We start from the raw sequence: 23210 nt of genomic DNA on the forward strand, positions 1-23210 counted from the left end.
CTCATTTGCCCCATTGACTCTCCTGTGTTCCCTTTTATAAATTTGAAAGCACTCTTTACATTATTCTAAGTTAATGGTTTATGTGTGGATCTTTTTCACTGCCTATAACCTGTGGTCAGGCATATTTATTTTGTAATACCAACTATATTATAGCACCTGGTACTGAGTAGAAACTTAATATTTCTTGAATGAATGAACAAGCAAATAAATAAAGGACCTGCAACTATGCAAAATATGCATAGATTAAAAGTAAATGTGGGAAAGTAAAAACAGTTAAGTTCTAATAAGTAAATAAAAACTTTTTTCTGTTTTTAGTTAATTTTTGAGCAAACTACTATTCAAAATAAAATATCTTTAAAATCTATAGTAAATGCCTACTTTACTTTCATTGATCAGTAAATGCTGATTAGCAATACTCTCACTGCTTATATCACCAGTAACTTTTGTATAGACTAGAGCAAAATTAGATTTTTTAAAACAATTTTTAGGCCAAATAGATTTCCTGTGTAAAGAATGATTGGCCCAAAGTCACGATATATTCAAATCATTTAAGATATTATAATTTGGTCGTTTTCTTCTTATTTAAAATGAACAGGCAATTTCCAAAAGGTTAGTTTAAGGTTTCTATCCTAAGTAGCAACCTTTGCAAGCTCATATATGCAGTTCTGTCTGTATGCAGAATGTGAAATTGCAAATGGGAATGAAATGCTCATCAATCAAACATCAAATACCAACAGAATCCAGGAAACACTTTGCATTTCCAATTATTCTATATCACTTTACATATCCCAAGATCACTGGCACATAAAACACCCTGTGAGAGAGAATAAAATATTGCGCTTTCTTAGATTTTATATATATTTTATATATATCTATATATAGTTAAAGATATATAAAGAGAAGAATAGAAGGAATGTGTTATCAGAGATACTCTCTTTTTATTTTTTATTTTTGAGATGGAGTCTCGCTCTGTTGCCCAGGCTGGAGTGCAATGGTATGATCTCGCCTCACTGCAACCTCAACCTCCCAGATTCAAGCAACTCTCCTGCCTCAACCTCCTGAGTAGCTGGGATTACAGGTGCCTGCCACCACACCCAGCTAATTTTTGTATTTTTAGTAGAGACAGGGTTTCACCATGTTGGCCAAGCTGGTCTCGAACTCCTGGCCTCAAGTGATCCACCCAAAGTGCTGGGATTACAGGAGTGAGCCACTGCACCCAGCCAGAGATATTATCTTTTTAATCTGCCATGATTTGTCATGTATCTCAACTGATACTACTTTCCACAGAAATATACTTTGCCTTTGATTTTATCATTAGCTAAAGTTACAGTGGAAAAAGCAAAAACAATAAATCTTGTATTATTATCGATCTATAAAATAATACAAGAGCAGGAGCCTAAATATTTTTTAGTCCTTACTTAAATCATATGATAGCAGTATTTTCCCACTATGCTGGCTGACATCCTCCCCTCATGGCCTAAGAAGCTTAGAACTAAATTAAAAACTGTAGAGATTATCTAGTCCAGTACTTCCCACCTTTTGCATGCCCTGTTACATTGAAAATAGTAATACTTAAGCAGAATACTATGGGAGAGGAGTGATTACATGTGAACTACTATAGGTCACTGCTCTTAAAATCTTAGGCCAGGCACGATGGCTCAGACCTGTAATCCCAGCACTTTGGGAGGCCAAGGCAGATGGGTCATCTGAGGCCAGGAGTTCGAGCCCAGCCTGGCCAACATGGTGGAACCCCCATCTCTACTAAAAATACAAAAATTAGCTGGGCGTGATGGCAGATGCCTGTAATCCCAGCCACTGAGGAAGGCTGAGGCACGAGAATCGCTTGAACCCAGGAGGCGGAGGTTGTAGTGAGCCAAGATTGCACCTAGGCAACAGAGTGAGACTCCATCTCAAAAAAAAAAAAAAAAAAAAGAAAGAAAGAAAAGAAAACCTTAGGCATCAGAATTTCAGAGAGTTTATAAAAGATGCAATATAAACTCTTTAATGGAATTTCAACTATTGTAAATTCTTAAGTAGTCGTAAAAAAAAAAACAGATTTCAATTTAAGGAAATTCTGCCCCAGATATTTTATTTACAGAAATTACAAAATCACAAGTTCCATCCCATTGCATTTTAAATACCACACTTTGTTTTAAAATCTGAGGATCTGAGCAGGCTGAAGCCTGGTCTGGCCTATGGTCCCTGGGGTTGGAGAATTTGTGTGGCTATGCTTTCAAATCAACTGAAATGTGTCCCTATCCTTGCTCTTCTCCTCTTACCCTGCCACCGCCAAAGTACTGGGCTCAGAATCCTGACTCTCCTTCCTCTCACCCCCTTCTCTAGGTCCTGCTGTGTTCACAGGAAGCTGTGGTCTGCAGCTGCTGTCCTGGACACAGGACAACTTGGTTAGGGCTTCAGCCCCTATCTGGACTCTAATTCCACCTTGGTGTGTTTATTGCAGCTTCGTGCATCCTTATCATTTTTCATCTGGTCTCTGGCAGGCAGAGTGTATGATGACTTCTCTGTCCCTCCTTGTCTTTAACTCAAATGATGATCTTCTCTTTGGTGTTTTTTTTTTCCCCGTTTTTCTCAGCTGTGCTGTTGTGAGAGTGCTTCATCACTGGAGCCTTCAGATGAACTAGGTGAGGGACTCTGGGCCCCACAACCCTTCTCCCAGAGCTGTCTTGTGGCATCATTCAAGTCCTCTGGGTCAGGCAAGGGAGAGAGGCAGGAAGTTGGTAATTTCATTCTTGATCAACTCGAATAGTTCTTCCCTTGATCTTGATTCCATTAAAATTGTCAATGGCCAAAATGGTACTCCTCTGGTCCTCATAGCAGGTAAAACAGAATACTTTGGACGCATTCCTGACTTCCTGTCCTGTACAAGATTAATGTTAATATATCTCCCCTTATTGAGAGGCTACACAGATGACATCACCTTCAGTCAGTTCATAACAAAGCCCTCCCAGGAACATCCAGGAGCTGTCCTTGTACACAGAGGACGGGATGCTTTAGGAGCCACTGCAATATCAGCCTGCCTTTTATTCAGCTTCAGGGCTAGCTTCACATTGATTAACGAGTTCATCTTTGTGGGGTGGAGTGCCACACAATGGTGCCTGGGTGGCTGAACCATGCCCACTTCTAGAGAACAGACAAGGGAGGATACCACTTCTGGTGGAGGCCCTCAGGGCACCTCCACAGTCTCTTCCCCACCCTCCCCACATGCCTTCCTCTGCCATTTAATGTTCAACTTTTCATGGTAGTCCAGTCACCACACAGAAGTATGCTACTGCTCACTAGTTGGAAAGATCTAAACTAGTCGAGTTTCAAAATAGGATGGCCAAGCTGCAACAAAGACTTCTGTTCTGAAATGGTTCCTGATCATGGAAGTTTTAACTCTACTATTTCACCTTTTGTCCAGGTAATAAATCCTTTCGAGAGCCTATAACATGTTATGTTCACTTGGGCCAAATTATGACAGGTAAATATTTGATGTGTTACAAAGAAAAAACTTAGACTAAGCTTTGCTTTGAGTGTACCTATTATATTAGTCAGGGATCTACAGAAAAACAGAACCAACAAGATGTTTGTATAGATAGGTACATTCATTATAAGGAATTGGCCCAGGGATTATGGAAGCTAGTGAGTCCCAAGATCTGCAGTCGGATAAGTAAACACCCAGGAGATCCAAGGTTAAGTTCCAGTCTGAGTCCAAAGGCCTGAGAACCGGGAAAGCCAATATTATATGCTACAGGTTCTAAACCCAAGAAGAGCCAATGTTTCAATTCAAGTCTGAAGAATGGAAAGAGCAATATCCCAGATCAAAACAGTCATACATAAGGAGTTCCCTCTTGCTCCTGGGAAGATCAGGCCTTGTTCTATGTATGCCTTCAATTGATTGGGGTGGGGCCACCAACATTGTGGAAAACAATCTGCTTTACTCAGTCCACCAATTCAAATGTCAATCTCATCCAAAAACACCCTCACAGACACACCCAAAATAATGTCTGACCTAAAATCTACACACTCTGTGGCCTAGTCAAGTTGACACATAAAATGAATCATCATAGCTACCATGTTTCCAGATTGAAAGAGCCCTAAGCAGTAATAATTCTGCTCCATATTACACCTATTTGAGTGATATAGAAGGTGATTCTTTGCTCTTAAAAATGGCAGTTCTCAGGGTGAATATAGTACACATTTGTGTGCACAGCTTCAAATGGCACTAAGAAACCAATAGCCACTATCAGTGGCAAAGGCTCCAGTGTGTAGCTGCAGTGGCATTTTGGAGAGCCTTATTTTGATTTGATATCTCAAAATAAGCCAACCAATTTCTTATAAAACTATTGCTACTTCTGTAACCCACAACTCTGTAAAAACTGTGATTGTTCCCCAAAGGTGTGCTTCACTTGGTATTTCAAGTCATATGATGGCAATCCCATTGAAAGTTCCATAAAACAGTCACTTAGGTGTATTGCTCATACTCAGTCTACTCACTAGTCCAACCTATTCGACTTGAAACTCAGTAAATAATTGCAGACTTGCCATCCTGCCTTTATTTCCTTTATATCATTATTGTTAGCACAGATAAAAGGACTCAAAAATGGCACATAATAGGGAAGCTGAATATGTCTTAGAAGTCCCTTACACATCCGTAGGACAGAAAATAAACCTTACCATTGTTCAATTTGACCCACAATTAAATATCATCTTAAAAGCAAGATATATGTATTTCCCAGTGAAGATAGCAGGCTTCTTGATTTATTTTACTTATGAAAATAGACTAATGTAACATATGCTTCAGTGACAATTTATCATGGATATAGGTGGTAAAATGTAACACTGTGTATTGGAGAAAGATTTGAAAAAATACTCCAGTATAGTAAAAATACTTAGTCCAGGAGCTTAAATAGGTTACCCCAGGCCTTTTCCCTAGTAAATATTTAAGGAATTCTATACCCTTGACACCATATGGTAATCAGGAAGTGGAAGTCAACAACTTTAAGTTATAAACATGAAAGGCATTGAGATGGAGGAACAGAAAAGGAAAAAATCCTCTCTGGCATTGGTATTACTTGTATCATCATCAACAAGACAAGTTACAAATGTTTCATAGAAAGACAGTGGGAGGAAAAGGCTTTACAAAAGTATAAGTAAATAGGAACACACCGCTATCCATATAAATCCCCTCTTTCTTTAAAAAGTCCACTTCACCAAAAAAGCCACATTAGGCACAGATGGCCCAGTGCCTAGGGTCCACAATACTTAAGATGCTCATGAAAATGTCTTAATTTCTTTTACATAAAAAAACTTTCATGTTAAAGAAAATATTTTACTATATAGTAACATATTGTTATATTAATGTAATGATAAAACATAATTTTTAGGTTCTTTTTGTGTGTGGGTATGAGGTTAGGACCTATGAAGACAAAAGTGCCTGGGACCCATAAAAGTCATAATATGGTCCTGTTCCTAGATTCATGTTTGTCTTATATGGCCCTATTTCTCTGGCCATAGCTGGCTAGAATAGGGATAGACCTTGACCTAAGTCAAGCCTGTCAAATTCTGCCTCCTATGAGTTTAGAATTGAGATTTAAACTTGCTTGGTAGTGCTAGATAGTGTGTGAGGACCTATATCCTTTGAAGTAGTCATGAGTAAAAAAGTGACAAAAGATCGTGTATTAGTCCATTCTTACATTGCTATAAAGAACTACCTGAGACTGGATAGTTTCTAAAGAAAAGAGGTTTAATTGACTTACAGTTCCACATGCTGTATAGGAAGCATGGATGGGGAGGCCTCAGGAAATTTGCAATCATGGCAGAAGGTGAAGGGGAAGCAAACACATCTTCACATGGCAACAAGACAGAGAGAGCTAAGGCAGAAGCGCTGCACACCATTAAACAACAAGATCTCATGAGCACTCACTATCACAAGAAAAGAAAGGGGAAAATCTGCCCCTATGCTCCAATCACCTCTCACCAGGTCCCTCCCCCAACACTGGGGATTACAATTCAACATGAGGTTTGGGTGAGGGCAGACAGCCAAACCATATCAGACCATCTGGAAGAGAAAGAGAAGAATGAGAGAACCTGTGAGACAGAGAGAGAATGAGAGAGACTTGAGGCTGTGGCCTGAGATCCTGATGTTCTCCAGTCTCTGCATACTAAAGGTTGATTATTCAAACTTTTAAAAATCTATGAGGTGTCCCAGTATCCTTCCATTCAATCAGAATTTTTGGCTAAGCTGTTTGAAATTATTTTCTGCTAATTTTCATCCAAGAATACTGTATTCGTTTGCTAGAGTTGCCACAATAAAGTATCATAAACATGGTGGCTTAAAGAACAGAAATGTGTTGTCTTCCAGTTCTGGAGGCTGGAAGTCTGAAATAACGTCAGTAAGGTTGATTCCTTCTGAGGGCTGTGAGGGAAAGATCTGCTCCAGGCCACTGTCTTTGGCTTATAGACGGCCTTCTTCTATCTATGTCTCTTCACGTTGCCTTCCTTCTATACTTGCCCGTGACCAAATTTCCTGGTTTTGTAAGCACACCAGTCAGTGGATTAGGGCCCACCCACATGAACTCGCTTTAGCATAATTACCTCTGTAAAGCCCTTTTCTCCAAATGAGGTCATAATCTAAAGCAACAGAGGACAGGACTTCAAATATAAATTAGTGCAGAAGTGTGGAGACGATCTAACCCAAAAAAAGTACTAACTAAAACAGGAGCACAAATATAGACTCAATTATAGCATGTTCATTTATTACTGTCATTAATACTTTTTTGATATATTTTTCTCATTTTTTGAATTTTAATTTTAAAAGGCATTTTCTATATTTCCTCTTCTTTCTCCTAAACCTTAATAAATTACTTAAGATCTTAAGTTCCCCAAATATGACACGATATCCCATAATGGCAAAGAATATGGACTCTAGCATGAGACTGCCTGAGTTCAAAGCCTGCCTTTGTCATTACAGCATTCATAGGCAAGTTACTCAATCTCTTTATGTGTCAATTTCCATAACAGTAAAATGAAATAGAAAGAATATTTATCTCTTAGGGGTGTTATGAAGATTAAATAAATTGCTATATGTAAAGTGCCTGACAGACAGCAAGTTCCATCTGAGGGCTTGCTATTATTATTATAGAGCCCAAGCCTTTACTTGTGCATTGGTCTTTCTTTATGAAGTTTGCCCTTTAAGACAATCACAAGGCAAATCTCAACTGCTGACTGCCTTTTCTGGGTAGGGCCTAGTAGCACAGACTCATCTTAAGGCCTTATCTTGCCTGCATTTGGATATGCCACTGAGTTCCTCAGGACCACTGAGTATCTTTCTTCAATTTCCTCACCTGTGAAATGGAGACAATAATGGTAACTACCATAAGGAGTTTGTTGTCGTAATTAAATGAGTTAATTTATGTAAAGTACTCAGTACATACTGTGTATACATTTAATGTTATTATCATTATTGCCAACAGATGAATTGACCAGGTGGCAATCTCTGACACTGACCAGAGAGCCCAATGACATAGCACTGACTCTGATGAAGTTCATGGCCAGATCACTGCTCTACCCTACAGAGTCTTGTGAATTTGCAAATACTCTCTACTTTATTGGAATTCGTAGTCAGGATAAAAGCCCTAATTTTGACTTGCTTTGGTCTAATATAAACACCATTTATTTTCTTTTTTTACTATTTCAAGTGTAATGTTTTTAATATTATAAGAACAATACTTGAGACATATGAATCTTAAATTTGTCATTTTAGTTGTAAGTTAAGAGATAGAGATAGCCTGTATATAAAATATCCATAACCACATGCCATGCAATTAAATATTTCTGCACAACTGTTCCAAAAGAGTATTTAAGCCTTGCTCTACAGGGAGGGAAATGGTGTACAAAGATTCATTTATATTTATACAGTATGTAAAAATATTTGAAATTTGTTGGCCTCTCTTTGAGGAAGGGAATCTAATTCTCTTATAGTTAAAAAGAGAACATTTCTCTCAGCTAGAGAAATTAATAGAATTTATAGATATTTAATAATTTGATAACCACTTTCTTCAAAGTCTCTATATATGTGGTATATAGAAAACAACAATTATCTAGAAAATATACAAAACAAGCTTCTATTTTATTTGCATTCCAGAACAAGCAAATTGATACCACAATATGTGTTGCCTATATTTTAGAACAAGAAAGAAATTTAGTTACACCTCTGACAAAGGACCAATTTGGAATTATATCATTGTAAAACTGGGGAAATCCAATACATAGAAGTAAGAACATTCCCCATAATGGTACTAATTACTGCACAGTATCCATAACCTTTAGAGCACTGAGCTTAACTCAAACAAAATAACGGATGGTATTTCAGGAAAACAAGCATTATATTGCCTTGGTTTTTCTTTTCATGTGCGACTGTTAGAGAAAATTATGTTGGGAGTTCACTGGGACCTAATTATATTTGGTCTTCTATTCTGAATTCTGAATTCCATCTATCTCATTCCAAATAAATAGTATAATTATATTAATTTAACCCAAAATAAGATAGTACACTGATTAAATATCATATTAGAAAACTTATTCTACATATCTGGCCAAACATTTTACCATCTGATAGGGTAAAAGAATAAGCTCTTCAAATGTGTATTTTATTTCAGATTACTGTTTATTTTTTTCATGCTTTAAGTTTGCATTTTGAAGTTAACCACTTTGGGGGAATTCAGACAACAGCAGATGAAAATACTAGCTAGAATATTATACAAGTGGCATTTTCCTATGTCAATTTGTATATGTATCACTTCCTGTAAATAAACAAACAAACAAAGCCTGGTTAAATCTAAAACAATAATTGAGACACTTGTAGGTAGACACACATGTAGATGATCTCTCAAGAGAGTGATATTATGATTTATATCCATCTTGTTAAACTTAAAAAATACATTCCTCTTGAGTATGACAACTTCACCTGCTAAGTTTTGAAAGGCATGCTGACTCAACTTCACAGCTTTTAGTCTCTTCCTCCAGATGATCAATTAGATAGTTTTTCAACAGAAGACCAGCTAAATGGCTGTTGTCTTCTGGAATGGTACCAAGCAGTCTCACTGCTGATCTAAATATCAGCTCAACGAGAACCGCCACAATGCAGATCTGTGTATCTACTTTACACCTATTCTGTGGCCTCCATTTTTTCACCTCTACTTCTATGAATATTCACTTACTCAGAAGAATTGGACATCAACTCATTAGTTACTGAATTAAACAGACCAATCCCTGAATTTTGGAAAAAGACTGAAGTAAAATTTTACTGTATAATACATAGAACCCAACATATAGCAGACTACAAATGTAGAATGACCTACACTGCGTATTTGTTGCATTAGCTACTACTGCTTAACTTACTATCTAGATTCCCCATCCTCCAATAAAATAGCTGGACTCATTTTAATCATCAATACCCTTGAGTAGAAACTGTAAACTACTTGCTCTGATTGTTACTATATAGCTAGCATTAGAAGACGTGTTCTATTTCAATTTACTGAATCATGATTTATTTTATTTTATTTTATTTTTTTGAGACAAGGTCTTGCTCTGTCTCCCAGGCTGGCATGCAGTGGAGTGATCTCAGCTCAGTGCAACCTCCACCACCCGACCTCAAGTGATTCTCCTACCTCATTCTCCCAATTAGCTGGAATTATAGGCATCTGCCACCATGCTCAGCTAATTTTAAAAAATTCTGTAGAGATGGGGTCTCACTATATTGCCCAGGCTGGTCTCTCCTGGACTCAAGCAATCCTCTCACCTCGGCCTCCCAAAGTGCTGGGATTATAGGTGTGAGCCACTGTGCCCAGCCCATGATCATTTTTTTAAATTGATCAATGATACTTGTTCTTTAAAGTCCAATCCCTGTTCAGATTCTTCCCTGCTTTGTTGTTCTATGAGTCTCTGCTGAAAATAATTGACAATCACGTAGCTTTTGGTCTGACCATCAAGACTGTGTTATAAGTGAGTTGATGTCTTTCTTGGTCATTTGGGCAGAGCCAAAGCATTCTTTCATTAAATAGTTCTTATGCTTTTTCAAGTAATGTTACAAGGAAATTTCAGTGCCTAGAATAAGGACTAACACAAATATAACAAAATCTTACCTTAGCTGTAATGTGACTAACCCTCCTGGATATTATGCTTGGAATCTCACAAATAAACTAGAAATACTTCATTCCTCACATCAGAATATATAGGGCCAGAATTTGGCTCATGTGATCAGACTGAAGATGAAATTTTCACTAAACCATGAACTCTACTTGGCAATAGAAATGACACTTTTTTCAAAATGAATCACATCCTGAAAGCCATTGGTCCACACGCCCCACATCAGTATAAATCCTTGCAGAGTCTGGAGATTCATGTTTTCAGTTTGGCCTTTCTTTCAATTATTGGAGAGCTTTAATTACTTTTCATTATTTTGGATTCCCTCATTTTTTTCCCTACTTCTAATTCTCTGCATACATTACACACCTGTATTTGTCTTTGATAATGGAAAAAAAGACTCATCACTTTTAATGCCCACTCAACATATCTTCATTATCTTGGGAATATCTTCACCAAAATATATTAAAAAGTCACTAGAGAAAAATGAATGCATAAACAATGTATGAATATTGCTGGGCTAAATGGGTATCTCTATCTCATTAGTCAGCATGGAGCCTCCTGGCTGCATGCCTACATTTCAAGCCCAGCCAGAAAAACAACAACAACAACAACAAATAGATTTGAGACATCCAAATGAAAAGAAATGGTCCTTTTTCTGATTGTGTTAACATTCTACTAGTTATTTATTCATTTATGTCTTTTCCTTAGTCTTCTGCAGCAGAATCAAGCAAATCCCATTTGTTCCTTCACTCCGCCAATATTTATTGTATACCTTCTACATACCAGGAACTATTGTAGGCACTGGAAAAAAGAATGAACAAAATCAGTAGATTTCCTGTTTTCATAACATTTGCATTCTAGAGGAAGACCAGAGACAAACAAATAAATACACAATATGTCATACAGGTAGTTAAGATCTAAGGAGAAAATAATAACAAGGGAGGGTGAGAACGAAACTGTGCTCCTGGACAGTGAGGATTCTATTATATCTAGGTGTTATTTGAGTGGGAACTTGAAAGGAAAATAAAGAAGAAAGTCACGTAAGTATCTGGGAAAGTAGTATCCTTGACGGAAAACTGAATTTACAATAAAAGCCTTCATTTATACGATCTGATTGGGACTGGCTTGAGGGGAGCCAAGTTCATTCCATTTTCAAGTAAAGAATAAGTCAGAATTATATATCCTTTAAACCATTGTATACTTTTAGAAACTCTGCAAAAGTCCTCTGAAAATATTCTTCACCTAACCCTTACTCATACTTTGCTAAACTCTTCCAACTTTGCATTACACAATTGATAACTTTAAACTAACCTACAGTACTCTTTACATTTACTTTACAGTACTCTTTACAGTACTTTACAGTACTCTTTACATTTACTCTTTACAGTTTACATTTTTTTAATCAATGGTGGGTACATTAGTGAGCATCCACCATTAGTGAGTACATTTTATTATACTTCCTAGTTGTTTGGTTACTTGCTAAGGAAATTTTCTGCAAGTTTGCAGACTATGGGAATATAAGGAGCACAACGAGTAAGGCCAGATGTCCTCCCTCTTGTTTAAGAGCTTAGATTTCAAGTGACACTTGTATACTTTAAGTAGAGACTGCTGCTTTTCGTAGCAGTGTGAATGTTTGCTATACCAAGATGCTGTGATCGTTCAAAGTGAATGCAAATGCCTGTCCTCACAGGCAGTCTCTAAAGGCAATCTGATAAATGCATGTAGATGTTTGAACATAAACTAAAAGCAAGAGGAAAAGAGCACTTACCAAATGGAGTAGAATACCCAATGAATAGAGTACAAGCCATTTTGTTCTTGGAGAGAAACAATATGACTCCTTTCTTTTGGGAAGTCTATTTCTTTTCTTTAGGTCTGAGCCCATTAAATGATTCAATTTATGTTTAGCACTTAGACAATAAACATTATATCCCTTTCCTCTCTGACTGTAAGACCAGAAGGAAGGTGGGAGAAAAAAAGCAAAGATTTCCCGAGGTTCACAGATACCTGAATTCAAATACATAGAGAATATAAATGAGAAACAACACTTTTGTCACTGAATTTAACCTGCCTTTAAACCTGATAAAGTTGCAAATTCAACTTTGATTTTTCTCTAAAAATAAATAACTTATTTTGAGGAACAGCAGATGAATTTACACCCTATAAAAATAATTTAGGATGCTGGTCCCCTAAGGTTTTTCCCAAGACTAAGAAATATTGATCAACAGCAACAGGAAAACCCCCCAGCAAAATAATGTGAGCAGTTTGAAATTTTGTTTTCATATTTTGCCTTTATTCTTAGTATCTCCTATAAGGAGCTTAGTTGTCACTTTGACATTTATTGTCTCAATATTCACATGTATAAAATAGTGAAGAGAAAAAGTATCATTTTTAATGATTGACAGTAACAGAGTTTAGATAAAACTTCCAAGAGCTAAGTGGATTGTTGAAGGAATTAAACAGATAATTCATGCAAAAAATTCACAGATGTGGTTGAGATAAAAAATTGTTTATTAGGTTTTATGCCTATATATTTTAGATAATCACCTTGATTTCTTCTTTGTTCTTCATGGAGAGATACAAGCTGAGTAATTTGTGTAACATATATTACCTATATGCTGCTTTTGGTACCATGATCTGTTTAATCAACATTTATGCTTGGTTGACTTTTCTTAATTAAAAAAGGAAGATTAACTTAGCTATTAATTTATGACCTAAAAGTATAAGCTTCCACCTTGCCAAACTACTATCTAGTGCTTGTAAATGACTGTGTGTTTCCACTTGACTGATTTTTAGTGACAGCATGGCATAGTGACCTTAAAAGGGATAACATGGTGCTAATGCACAATAATGATATATCGAATGTTTGGTGAAAAAAAAGTAGCATACATTAGTGCATCCCTGCTATGATTAAACTATGTTACAAGTAAGACAAGGATCGAATGGAAACCAGAGAAAATACAGGCAGGTTAGTTTGTTGCCATCGTGGGAAGTTGGATTCAAGTAGATTTAGGTTCAACTGAAATGTATTGGATGTCTACTATGCGCCAAGCAGTCTGCCAAGTTCTTTCATCTTTTTTATCTCCTTATATCTCATCAATCCTGCGAGAAGATTATTATTATTCTCATTTCACCAACAAATACAAAAACAACTTTCAAAGAGCAGACTCGAGACTACACAGCTTCATGAGAAACTGAAATGTAAGCCATGGTTTCTGATTTCTTTCACACATTCCCTACGGCATGTAATGCGTTAAAAAGAAATAAATAAAACTAAAACACCTAATTAGTTCAACTACCCCCATGGCTTAAATATATACATAATATATGCTATATTTAATACATAAAGCATCACTGTCATTAGTTATGAGACTTTCAGGAATTATGTCTTATGTATACAAATGTATTATGTATATAGCAAACCTGGAAGTGAAAATGGGTAACAGCTGTAATAGGACTGTGGTGGAGAGATGCAGGATATACAGCTGTGAAGTCTTTTTCTGAATTCTCCTTATCTACCTAGAAGTAGAAACTTTCAAAAGAATTCAACTATCATGAATACCCCTCTGAAGGAGTCTGACGCTACGAAAAGGTTAAAAAAAGACCGCTTGCACCTGCATAAATAACACCACAATTTCTCCCACTTGTTCCCCTGAGAATCTATATGTCTTTCCTAAACATGTATGTTCTTCTCATCAAAGCCTTTTCTCTCTCCTTCACTTTTTCTTTTAAATTAGGCCTATAAGACCCTAACTTTAGCTATTTAGTGAGGCCACTTCTTTTGTGTGCTCCCGTATGCATATATAAATAAACTTTAGTTTTTATTTCTCCTGCTAATCTGTCTTTTGTCAGTTTAATCTGCAGGCCTCCAAGCCAGGAACCAAAGTGAGTACAAGAATAGTTTTCCCTCCGCAACACTTTGGCAATGAAGATGGGATGGTTGGGACTCCCCAGTCACTCTGAAGGCTGCAGCTGAGATCTCAGGATCTCTTGACCAAGCCAGCAAAGGTAAATTTCCTTGCTGATCTCTGCTCAGCATCCAGTTGAGTGCGTGCGTAAGAACTTGTCTTTGTTCAAACAGGAAAAGTTCCCTGATCCTCTCACAGGGCATGTGATGGGGGTGTGGCTTGCTTCTTCGTGCCCCACTGCTCAAACCTCTAGGGGAACTTACAGACGGGCAGGCTGTGGGGCTCTGACTCCTCGGCAGTGTCTAGGGGTGGATGTTTACAGCTCCTGAAGCCCCAGTGGGCGTGTGTCAGAGGGTGCTTAGAGGTTTGCCGTCTATCCGTCTACGGGTGGCTTATGTTAACCAGCTCAATTAGACCCTCTACCTTGTCACAAGGACAGAGGGCTGTTTCCTGAGTTCTTGCCTTGGTGTAGTGGAAGAACTGGACCACACGTGGGCTTGGAGAATGAGTGTAAAGTTTTATTGAGTGGAAGTAGCGTTCAGCTGATGGGGCAGACAGAAATGAGATAGTCTTCTGCTGGAGATGGGCCACTCAGCAGCCCGGGCTCTCCTCCGACTGCCCTGGCCAAACTCCGCCTCATCTGGTTGGTCCATGGCCTGCCGGCATCTGTTGGTGTGCTCCTCCGCCAGCGTGCTCCCCCGCCAGCATGGTCCCCACCAGGTGCTCCTCCGCCAGCGTGGTCCTCGGCCAGGTGCTCCTCTGCCAGCGTGCTCCCCCGCCAGGTGCTCCTCTGCCAGCGTAGTCCTCGGCCAGGTGCTCCTCCACCACCGCGCTCCCCCACTAGCGTGCTCCTCCGCTGGGTGCTCCCCTGCCAGGTGCTCCTCCATCAGATGCTCCTCCAGCAGGTGCTCCTCTGCCAGCATGCTCCCCCACCAGCGTGCTCCTCTGTCAGGTGCTCCCCCACCAGCGTGCTTCCTCGCCAGGTGCTCCTCTCCAGGTGCTCCTCGCCAGGTGCTCCTCCACCAGCGTGCTCCTCCACTGCTCCTCCGCCACTGTGCTCACCCGCCAGGTGCTCCTCCGCCAGCGTGCTCCTCCGCCACGTGCTCCTCCGTCAGGTGCTCCCCCGCCAGGTGCTCCTCCGCCAGCGTGCTCCTCCGCCAGCGTGCTCCTCCGCCAGGTGCTCCCCCGCCAGCGTGCTCCCCCGCCAGCGTGCTCCTCCACTGCTCCTCCGCCAGCGTGCTCCCCCACTGCTCCTCCGCCAGCGTGCTCATCCGCCAGGTGCTCCTCCGCCAGGTGCTCCTCTGCTAGGTGCTCTCCTCGACGTCTTGTCCCCGTCCAGCTGCTTGTGTCTTCTTCCGCTGATGTGCTCCTCTCCACACCCGGCCGCCTGTGTGTCTGCCCGCTAGGGTCTCAGGTTTTTATAGGCTCAGGATGGGGGCATGGCAGGCTGGGGTGGTCTCGGAAAATGCAACATTTGGGCACAAAAGCAGGGGTGCCTGTCCTCACCCAGGTCCGTGGGAATACAGCCCTTGCCAGGGACCACACCACACTTCCCTCTCCCCTTCAGTATCATTTAAAGGGACCATGGTCTTCCCTTCCCAGTACTACCATATCATTGTCTTTTCTTTACAATATTTAGATTAGCTGGAGAAAACACTTATGGGAAATAGTTATTTGGGTATTGTGACTTTTAGTTTGCGTACTCTTGTTATAGATCCTTTTGCTCACAGGGATAGTCATTGTGCCCTGTTTGTCTTGTTTTGTGTCTTGAAAGCTTGGCTTGGATTTAGTAAGAGAGTTCTCTCTCTCTGGTTTTCTGCCTGCCAGGAGTACAGGTTGCCAAGTCTGTGCTAAGAGATGGCCAAACATCAGATTGGGATCCCAAGAATTTGTAGTTAGCTGGATAAAAATCTGGGTAGCCCGGGCATTCCATTTGTTGCTGGCATTCTATCCACCATTGCTAATTTTCAGCAGCTTCATCACAGAAAGACAGAGACTTAGAAGTGGTGTTTATAGAAGTGGCTTGAGAAATGACCTTAGATTCCAGGGGCTGTATGTTCTGCACCCTTTCTGGGAATGCCTCTTGTGTCCACTGTTAAGCCACAGAAAGTCTTACTACTTTTGAGTCGCATTTTGGAACAGGTATACCTTTGGAGATCCTAAATCATGAATGGCCAGATGACAGATCCTTTGATCTGAAAAAGCTTTTATATTTAAAAGGATTTTTAGAGAGCTTCCCCCCTAAACAAATGACCTGTTTGTACCTATGGAAAAATCAAATTAAAAGAAGAAGAAGAGTATCATGGCGAGCCTAAAAGGATCCCTTGGCAAAATTAAATAGCAGAAATCACATTTACAACAAAAATTGAAATCCACACAGACCATAAACCCTTCCACTGACAGTTATTCTGTAGTTGTGCCACAAGCCAGATGGCCCCTTGAAAAAAATTCTCCTCACCAACATAACAAATGGCCAGACCCTTTTCTAGGCCTTCCTGTAAATAATCAGAAGTTGGCTGATTTGGAGGCTGATATTCAGGGCCTGATATGGTGTGGTCCCCACTCAAATCTCAAGTTGAATTGAATATCCCAGAATTCCCACGTGTTTTGGGAGGCACCCAGAGGGAGGTAATTGAATCATGGGGGCCAGTTTTTCCCATGCCATTCTTGTGATAGTGAGTAAGTGTCACAAGATCTGATAGTTTATCAGGGGTTTCTGCTTTTGCTTCTTCCTCATTTTCTCTTGCCACCACCATGTAAGAAGTACCTTTCACCTCCCGCCATGATTCTGAGACCTCCCCAACCATGTGGAACTGTAAGTCCATTTAATCCTCGTTTTCTTCCCAGTCTTGGGTATGTCTTTATCAGCAGCATAAAAAAGGTCTGATACAGGGCCTGATGGGAGTTATTTTAGAAGCCTTCCCTCTGAAGTCTGCTTGGACTAACATGGAACTATGTATTCCGAAGGAGGGTCTCATCCCAAAACCTGTGTCAAACAATTGGCACATAGCTCTAAATCCAGAAGCCCTAGAACATAGAAATCTTTTGATTTCTACCTTAGTTAGAAATCTTCTTCCTTAGATGTAAAGAAACAATTTTAAAAAAATCAGGTATAAGCCATAAAGTGTTGTGTCTTTAACAAAAGAGACTGCCTCAGAGAACCTTAGAAAGGACTGTGACAGATACTGTGCAGTACAGGCTTCTGATGACATCACTTAAATAACTTTAAGATTATACCACTGACCTAAGTAAAAGAAAATTCAGAACTTATGGAGATGCTGATAGGTCATAAAACCACTAACCCAAGATCAAGCAAAACAAGAATTACATGAAATTGAATGAACTGATGAAAAATGATTATGATTTTGCTTGTGACTCTTGCTCAAAATATTGCTAGCTGTTTAGTATTCTGTTTTCTGGATATAAGGAATCCCTTTCCTTTTCTCTCCAGCTATCTAGAAATCAAAACAATTTAGTAGATTATATTCACAATAGCAAAGTCACAGAATCAACCTAAGTGTCTACCCTAAGTGGATGATTGAATAAAGAAAATATGTTATATATACACTATGAAATAGTATGCAGCCGTATAAAAGAATGAAATCATGTCTATTGCAGCAACATGGATGGAGATGTAGGCCATTATCCTAAGTGAAATAACTCAGAAAGAGGAAATCAAATATTGTACATTCTTACATATCAGTGGGAACTAAACAATGGGTACACATGAATGCACAGAAGGAAATAATAGACACTAGGAACTCCAAAAGTGAGGATGTTGGGAGAAGGCACGAGAAATGGAAAATTACCTGTTGGGTACAATATTCATTATTCAGGTTCTGGGTACACTAGAAGCCCAAACCCCACCACTACACAATATATCTATGTAACAAACCTTCACATGTACCTCCTGAATTTAAATTTATTTTTTTAATTTAGTAGATTCAACTTTGTCAACAAAAATAAAGCATTTATCTTCTTCTCTCTACCTAATCCTGTCAGAAATTGGACGATACTTTTGAGTATTTTTATTTTTCTGTAAATATAGTTATTTGCATAAATTTAATAATAATCTGTTCTCCTTGTAATAGAATGTCTTTGTTTTGTGCTGCTGTAATAGAATATCTGAGACTGAGTAAGAGTAAAAATTTATTTCCTCACATTTCAGGAGGCTGTGAAGTCCAAGATCAAGGTTCTATGTATTTGTTTGGTCTCACATTACTATAAGGAAATACCCAAGATTGGGTAATTTGTAAAGGAAAGAGGTTTAATTGAATCACAGTTTATCATGGCTGGTGAGGCCTCAGGAAACTTACAATCATGGTGGAATGCAAAGGGGAAGGAAGGCACCTTCTTCATAAGGCAGCAGGAAGAAGTGCTGAGCAAAGGAGGAAAAGTCCCTTATAAAACCATCAGATAAGGAGAGAACTCACTCAGTATCACAAGAACAGCATGAAAGAAACCACACTCATGATTCAATCACTTCATGATTCAATTGAGTGATCTCAACCATCCTCACAGTTTTAATCTCACCTATGTCCCTAAATTTCTCTCTAACACTAGCTACTCTTCAGTCTCCCTATAAAATATTTGCAGCTGTTCCTTGATAGGTACTCCACAGGAACTTCAAACTCCACATGTTCAAAATGGAATGTTTCTTTAAATATTGTCATCCAGCAGTAATTTCAATTATGCTCATTACCAAACAATTCCCAAGATTTGTTCATTCAAAGTGATAAATATGTCTGGAATCTGTCTTTTCCCCTCAATCCCCACCACTCTCCCTGAGCTCATGTCTTGGACAGTTATGATACTGTAAATTTTATTCTCTTGGTTCCTCAATCTTCTCCTTGAATATGTCTCTCTGTTACTAACATAAGAACAAAATAAAATCTTTTGCTTAGCTAATTCACTCAGACTTCTTCTAATCTTCTACCATTTTCTACCATGATTTATTCATTCATTCAAGAAATCTTTATTATAATTACTTAATTTGTGTTCTTGTAAATGACAGAGATATAATGATGAATAAATGGTGGTCACTAAACTTGTGAAATTTACAACCTAGTAGAGAAGAAAAGCAAACAAAAAAGGTTACAAAAGTGGTAGATGCTATGTATTTAGGATATATATATTCAGTACAGCAGAGGCATTAGAGAATGAGTGGACGACTTTTCTGATTCTTAGGCCCACTGATGCCACACTGGACTCTTGAAAGAACAGAATGATGAGGAAGGGAAGAGTTTTTTTTCTCATCTTTTATTTTAGGCTCAGGGGATACATGTGCAGGTTTGTTGCATGGGTATAATGTGTGTCATTGGAGTTTGGTATACAAATGATTTCATCACCCAGGTAGTGAGCATAGTACCTGATAGGTAGTTTTTTTACCCTCACCATCCTCCCACCCTCAAGTAGGCCCTAGTGTCTATTGTTCTTATCTTTGTATCCATGTGTGCTCAATGTTTAGTTCCCACTTATAAGTGAGAACATGGGGTATGTGGTCTGCTGTTCCGCATTAATTTGCTTAGGATAATGGCCTCCAGCTTCATCCACGTTGCAGCAAAGGACATTATTTCATTTTATTTTGTGGCTGCATAGTATTCCATTGTGTATATGTACCACATTTTCTTCATAATCCACTATTGATGGGCATCTAGGTTAATCCCATGTCTTTGCGAATGTGAATAGTGCTGGCATGAACATATGGGTGCATGTGTCTTTCTGTTAGAGCGAGTTATATTCCTTTGGGTATATACCGGAAATCGGATTGCCAGGTCAATGGTAGATCTGTGTTAAGTTCTTTGAGAAACCCGAAAAGTGAGTTTTGAAAAGCCTTGTGCTCTAGATAAACCAAATTACTTAAGATTTCTTTTATTCTCTCTCTCCTTTAATATGTCGTATAACTACACATATTGCTCCTAATTAAAATGTCTCCTCTTTCAGACACCCAATTCACTCCTTCTAAGCCATCTCAAAAGTCATCTGTCATGCAGACCTTTTATGACTCTCCCAAAAACTAAATCATTCTCTTCTCTCTGATCCATAGCTTATTGGTAACTCTAATCTACACTGTAGTCATTTGCTTCCACTTCAGTTATTTAGAGGGAGGAGTTATGTGTTTTCCATCTTTGCATCCTGATTTCTGGCAAATAACAACCAGAGTTTCCATTATCATCTGTTGAATGGTTACAGCACACCAAGTGTTTGATGTACATTATCACTAATTTTCACAATAATCCTTAACTGTAAACATTATTATCATGCTTACATCTGACTAAGGGGCAGAGAGGCTGTGTTTACCTAGCTCAACACAGTTAGTAAGTGGTGAAGCTGAGTTTGAAATTTAGGTGTCAATCTCTCTCCAAAACCTATATATTCTTATTGATGAACTACAGTATCATCCTAGTCGATAGTGAAGGAATGTTGAAAGGATAAATAGATGGATTCATGAATAAATCAGTGGTTGAGTACATGATCTTCTAGAGTTGAAATAATAAAATATTAGCACAAGCTCCATACCCATTAGCTTCTTCTCATATGTGAGATAATACTCAAACCCACAAAATTTTATTGTAGTCTTGCTGCATATATCCTAATCATCTGTCTTGATCTGCTTATGTCTTATATAGACATAAGCACAAAATTTTATTGTAGTCTTGCTGCGTATATCCTAATCATCTGTCTTGATCTGCTTATGTCTTATATAGACATATACACAAAAATAATTGCTTTTTTAAATGAAAACTTCCATAAGATTCCACCTAGTAGAACATAAAATAATACAGCTGAACATATGTAATTACATTATGTAATTATGCTATGTAATGCCACATAAGGTATTATCAATAGATTAAGTTTTTTTGTCCAGATAGAAAACAATCTGATAAACAAAATGTGATTATTGCTGTCATTAGATATACTTTAGAAAGATATTTTCACTTGTTTCAGATCTTATACCTAATATCCTAAGTTATGTTGTAACTTCATCACATGTAATGTGTGACATATAAATACCCAAATAGGAATAGATCATATTTTGGTGTCATTTGGTGTTTATCTTGCCTGGAAATCCTAGAAACCAGAAACCAGAGGGTGACAGACAATTCTCAGTTTTGTGCATTTTGTGTATAACTTTCATAAGCAAGTTCTATAATTTGCAACCTCATGAAGACAACAAAAAGTTGAGGCTGATTATGTCTACTAAATAGTTACCTTGGGCATACTTCTATAGTTAATGTCCAGTGAGATTTTAGTATTAACTTACTATGGCTTCCATATTCCTCAGCATACATTAAACTATGCTGCAGTAACACATCAACCCCTAATTCCAAGGATATGGTAGGTTAAATAATGATATCTGATATGACGTGGATGTTTGTCCCCTCCAAATTTCATGTTGAAGTTTGACCCCCAATGTTGGAGGTGGGCCTAGTGGGAGATGTTCAGGTCATGGGAGCTGATACCTCAGGAATGGCTTGGTGTTGTCTTCATGGTAGTGAATGAGTTCTCACTCTACGAGTTCACGTGATATACTGGCTCCCTCTTTGCCTTCCACCATGACTGTAAGCTTCCTGAGGCCTCACCAGAAGCCAAACAGATGCACGTGCCATGCTTGCACAACCTACACAAACATGAACCAAATAAACCCCTTTTCTTTATAAATTTCCCAGTCTCAAGTATTCCTTTATAGCAATGCAGAATGGCTTAATATAGTCTCCAATGGTGTCCATATCCTAATCTCAAGAACCTGTAACTATGTTACCTTATTTAGCAAGAGGGACTTTGCAGATTAAGTTAAGAATGTTGGAATGGGGAACTATGCTGGATTATTTGGGTGGGTCCAAGTAATCACACAGGTCCTCATAAGATGGAGGCAAGAAGGTCAGAACGAGAGAAGAAAATGTGAAATTAGAAGTAGCAAACTGGGAGACAAGGAGAGGAAAACACAGATTTGAAGATGTTATGCTGTTAGCTTTGAAGATGAAGGAAGGGGCCACAAGCCAAGGAATACTGGTATCCTGTAGAAGTTGCAAAAAGCAAGGAAATAGATTCTCCCCAAGAGCATCTAGTAGCACTATACAGCTTTGACAACATCTTGATTTTAGAACTTCTCAGTCCCACAACTGTAAGATAATAAATTTGCTTTGTTTTAAGCCACTTAGTTCATGGTAATTTGTTATAGTAACAATAGGAAACTAAGATAAAGGTCCTCAACATAAAAAACTGTTACCACTTTAGACATGCCACATGTCCATCACTGGTCAGTGGCAGGGCTTTTCTTTATATAGTCACTTAAGAACTCAGGTAGACATAGATTCTACTATTTGAAAAATCACTGGTCACCATAGCAGGAAGAAGAAAGTGTATGGAGAACTCAGATCCATTCTTCTATACTTCAGTCTAGATGGTAACACATGTCACTTCTGTTCATTATCCATTGGCCAGAAAGTCATATAATCTTGCAAACTACAGAGAGTTGAGAAGTGTAACCTCCTATGAGCCTGAAGGAAAAGAAGAACTGGATTTTAATCAGCACTGAATTTGACATTTTAATGTCTACCTTAGCCTCATACTAGGGAGTCCATGAAAATCTTGAGAAAAGGTGGAAAGAAATGTTTCTTACCTGATGGGTCTAGATTCCTCTCTTTCATAGTTTCAGATCTGCTCTTGTGTGCCAGTGTGTGTTGAAATGACCTGCTCCTTATGTTACCAGATCCTATATTGTTAACTACAGAGAATTCTCAATATCTGAAATTCTTCACATTTAGATGTCATGCAAAGAATATTAACTCTTTCTACAGCTCTAGTTATTGCAATGCAATACACAATCAATGAATTTGAAAAATTTGTTTCTCCAAAGTTGCAAGTACAAATCATGCTGAGCCTTGCATCTCTTTATTTCTCAGTTTTATTGCTTTCTTTATCATATTTGATGCATGCTTCAGAACAGCGGAAAGATATAACCCACTTTTTCTTTTCATAGATGACAGCAAAGTACAGGTAGGGCAAAATCTGAAAACAGCTCCCAACACAGTTGGACACCAACCCTGCTAGAGTACTCTAGAGAGGATGCTTAACCATGTCATGCAAATTTTTTGTAATTTTTTTGCATATGTACCTTACAATATTCACATTTGGCTGTAATGGCATAGTATA

The 23210-nt window shown here is 38.5% G+C and overlaps 1 long non-coding RNA gene across 1 annotated transcript in view; it reads right to left on the reverse strand.

Annotated features, from left to right (window-relative positions):
* Positions 1–826: 826 nt before the first annotated feature.
* Positions 827–23210, reverse strand: part of LOC134809268 (uncharacterized) — a 95814-nt gene continuing 73430 nt past the window's right edge. Inside the window, exon 3 of the long non-coding RNA XR_010154593.1 lies at positions 827–10950. This is a non-coding gene — a long non-coding RNA (uncharacterized LOC134809268). The remainder of the gene's footprint in view (positions 10951–23210) is intronic.

Source organism: Pan troglodytes, chromosome 22 (genome assembly GCF_028858775.2).
Source record: "Pan troglodytes isolate AG18354 chromosome 22, NHGRI_mPanTro3-v2.0_pri, whole genome shotgun sequence".
Lineage (NCBI taxonomy): Eukaryota > Metazoa > Chordata > Mammalia > Primates > Hominidae > Pan > Pan troglodytes.